General features: G+C 39.1%; 1 pseudogene; it reads right to left on the reverse strand.

Moving 5' to 3' along the window:
* Positions 1-1,798: 1,798 nt before the first annotated feature.
* On the reverse strand, positions 1,799-2,512 carry LOC112868626 (ATP synthase F(0) complex subunit C2, mitochondrial pseudogene; annotated as a pseudogene).
* Positions 2,513-4,262: the final 1,750 nt, after the last annotated feature.

Below are 4,262 nucleotides of genomic sequence, written 5' to 3' on the forward strand. Positions count from 1 at the left end.
CTGTAGCATCGCAAAGGGTAAGTTTTTCAAAAGACTAATATGTTTAAAAGTAATTATTAAAGAAATATAAACAAGGAGAGAGGTATTTTATTATCACTGTGTAACACAACTATTGTCCACATTCTTCTATAAAAGATGTCTTTAAGTCTTGTCTCTTACGTTGCCTTGGGTGTTGAAAATTCTCAGGTTTGTAATAGTCCTATAAATTTAAAGTAGCACTCTTCTTTGGCTTAAAAAGGAAAGTATTTGGCAATTTAGCAATTCTCTCTGTTAATACTGTTAATCTAGGTTTAGCTGTAGCTAACCGTCCATTGAATGAATAGGAAAAAGTGGCTTTCTTAGTCATAAGCCAGACTTCATACATCTTGACTAAAACCAAAGCATCCAAAACTCAAAGCAAAATTATAAGTGATTTCTCTGCACATTTCCAGATTATGAGGTTTGACTCTCCTGTAGGCGAGGATGTCTGTCTCCCATTAAGCAATTTCAAATATGTGCAATTTATGTTTAAACTAAAATCTGTAGTTATTAGAAATAGTTTTATAGCCTTACTTGTCCTGGGAATATCTAACATGAATTGTTTCTAATCTTAGAGAGGGTTAGGCCCTTTCTACTTCTAAATATTTGAAAACACATCTAAAGTTAATATATTAAAAAATACTTTTTTTTTATATAAGGAGATTAGGAGTTCACAGTTCTATAATCTATATCCTGTTCAATTACAAAATACACTTGAACATATTTTTGATGTGTCAGAAAAGGCAATAGGACGACTTATTTTAATAAAAAGACCTGAATGTCTCTTCACTCAGTGTTTTTTATTCTTCTCTGTGAGAAAACAGCCGCTCAGATCTTCTGTGAAAACATCTACTGGCCATCAGTTAAAAACCATGTTACCCAGATTCTTATGGATCCTGGAGGAACAGTGGAGAAAAAATGATTAGGGGTAAGATAAAAACTGTTCTTGGGAGAACTACCTCTTTCATTGCATTTAAAATGAATGGCTGCTTCTAAACTGGATAGACATATTTCTAGTCCCATAACATTATCCTTGTTCATGTGATGTTGTGACTTTGAGTTATAGCACTCCTATGTCAACAACAATAGGATTCTAGAAAATAGTTCCACAGAACCCCCTCCATTGGAAGACTTGGTTCTGAAGAGCTTATCTTCCCTGGGGCATCTGTAAAGATAAGCTGGGTTATGTTAGCAGAAACAAACTCCCAATCTCAAGATTTAGCACGTACAACTTTACTTCCTCTCTTGCCCACACAAAGCCATCTATGGGTCTGATAGTTGCCTAGGGCAGTTACCTTCCAATTACTTGAGGATAAGGTTCTTTAAATTTTTTTTTTTTTTTTTTTTTTTTGTAGTTCTACCATTTGGAACTGCAGTCATACAGCAGAGGGAGAAAAAGCTTGAAGAACCCCATACTGACTCTCACCCCCAATGCTTCATCCCAGAGGTGACACACCATTTTTGCTCATAACCCACTGGCCCAAAGGAGTCTAAATGGAGACTGGGATATGGAGGAAAGCATATGCAATATTTGACAAAGTCTATGGTCTGTGCCTCAGTACACATGCCACTTTGGAGCCTCCCTCCACAGTGAAAGGTCCAGATGTTCCCCAGCTCTCTTTTTGTCCGGACACAGCCACCCTGGAAACCAAGGATTTTCAATGGTGAGGCTGTAAAATAGAAAAAGCCTGGACATCTGAGGGATCAGTGGATGAACACTGCTCTAGAGAGCTATCAAATTATATATTACTTGGATGGCCAAGAAATCAACTATTATATATTAAGCTCCTAAGTTTTCTGGGGTCTTTTCCCCCCTTATTAATACAGTGTTTATTTGTCTTCCTTCTTCAAACCCTGAGCCAACCACTTTCCCCAGGCTGCCTGGGAACATACAGGGCAGACGAGACATTGGAGAAAGACCCAGAGAGGTGGAGATGACTCTGTCAATGACAAAAAGGATGAGAAAGACCACCATCGGGCAAAAGAGCCCCATTGTCTCCAAGAGGGCAAAACCCAGAATGGCATAGGAGAAGAGCTTTAGCTTCAGAGAGGGGATCCTGGCATAACCAATGATGAGGCTCCCCAAAATAGTCCCAATTCTAGCCCCAGAGCCAGCCACCCCTACCTTGGAAACCCCAGCCCCAGTGAACTTGGCTGCTGTGTCCATGTCGTTTAAAATGGTGCTGGTTGAGAAGCTATGGCTGGGAATAAGCGAGGTCAGGAGATTTGGGTCTGCCAGGCTGATGAGGCTCTCATCGGTCAGTGTCTCTGGTGATTTTAGCACGGTGCTCCTGACTAAGAAGGGGGTGGAGACAAACTTTGCACAGGTATACATTTTCAGTGCAGAGAAGACAGAGAAGGGTTCAGGGGTTATTTTGTTACAAACTACCATATAGCCTGTCTTACCCCGAATAATTCAATTAGGTTGCAGGTGTCTTCTGTCTTCCTTGGCCAATCCAGATCACCAAATTTGCTACAAATTCTCCCATTTCTATCTTCGAATCACCCCCTCAGTTTTATCAGAAACTATTTCTACAGCCTTGGCCCTGTACGGATTCTCAGCTTTGTCCTGGCACTTCTGGGTTCAATGGTCTCTGATGTTTTGATTTATACGTAGGAATGTGTTTCTTGCCTTGTTTTGTTTTGTATGCTCAAATGAAGCAAGAAAATATTTTAACCTATCATTCTATATGCAACTCTAAATAAAAATATAGCGGTGTGATTAGATCTCATTAGAACTGTTCATGCTAGATAAATATGACAACCTGGGAAGGTTTATGCCTGATTAATTTAGACTGTTTAATTTCTCTAGAATTATTGCTGTTCATGAGTTGAGAGCTCATGAATGGAAATTTTTAGGAAGGTAATATATTTGAATCGGTGGCTTTGTAGGTGTGTTAAAATAGCAGAGATCCCTTTTTTATAATGAGCATTAAATTTAGGATTCATGTACATTTTGGATTAGTTTCATTGTAGTAAGCAATTAATCATGGCTTACCCTGTCCATATTCTTCATTGCTTTTAATAGCTTTAGTCACACAGGGTGGATGAGATTGCATTTCATCAGGAACATTTCCAGCAAGAGAGTGTCAGGGACAATGACTACCTATGTCATGGCTCTAAAGACTATATTTTTAGGTAATCTTGGGCATCTGGAGAGATTCACTGGATTTCTTGGAGTCGCCAAGATTCTACCAGCAGATTAATTTTTTGTTATGTGTAAAGAAAACCAAATGCTTAAGTTTGGAACTTTTCCAGAAATAGCCAGTCTGATTTTAACTTTATTTTGAATATTTGCATTAAATTTAATAAACAGGTATCAAGGGCCTATTTTGTTCAAATCATTACGTCAAGCTCTTTGGGGGATGGGATGGGTAAGGTAATAAGTTAGGCCTTTCCTTTCATGTATTCACATTTTTTTAATCTATTTTCTTTTTTCTTTCTTTTTTGTTCTTATTTGTTTTGTTTTGTTTTCCATTTTTATCATGTTATCTGTTAACTACATTTAAACACAGAGTTATGAGAGCACATTCTTTAGAGCGATTAAGTAAGATAGTAGAAAACATGTCATAAGGAAGGGAAATGTTAAGGTACCATAATCCTTATTCAGTTGAATACACAGGTTTTACAATCTGGGTAGTCACTGGGACACCATATAATGAAATAATATTTCCTTTCCCACATTTTCACAATGAGTCAGTCATGTCATACAACCTTGCGCTTAATCTCCGGTTGCAGGTCAGGGCGGGGGTGCTTTTTCTTTCTTACTCTGGACACTGCTTCAGCTTTAGAGCAGCACCTTTGTATGACGACTGGGTCAGGACAGCCTGGGGGGTAGAGGGTGAGACAGTCTAAAACATATCCTGGTTAATTCCTCATTTGAATCGTCCCACTTGTTGGTTTTCTGAGATAGGTGAGTAGGAAAATATTTTTCCAGAACGTACTCAACCAAATAATGTGAGACTCAAGGTCCTGCTAACATCAGAGTGCATTTTCTTTTTTTTTCTTTTTTTTTTTTAATTTTTTTTTTTAACGTTTATTTATTTTTGAGACAGAGAGAGACAGAGCATGAACGGGGGAGGGTCAGAGAGAGGGAGACACAGAATCCGAAACAGGCTCCAGGCTCTGAGCCATCAGCACAGAGCCCGAGGCGGGGCTCGAACTCACGGACCGCGAGATCATGACCTGAGCCGAAGTCGGCTGCTTAACCGACTGAGCCACCCAGGCGCCCCCAGAGTGCATTT

The sequence above is a fragment of the Puma concolor genome, chromosome D4 (genome assembly GCF_028749965.1).
Source record: "Puma concolor isolate L17-30 chromosome D4, mPumCon1.1.hap2, whole genome shotgun sequence".
NCBI classification, from domain to species: Eukaryota; Metazoa; Chordata; class Mammalia; order Carnivora; family Felidae; genus Puma; species Puma concolor.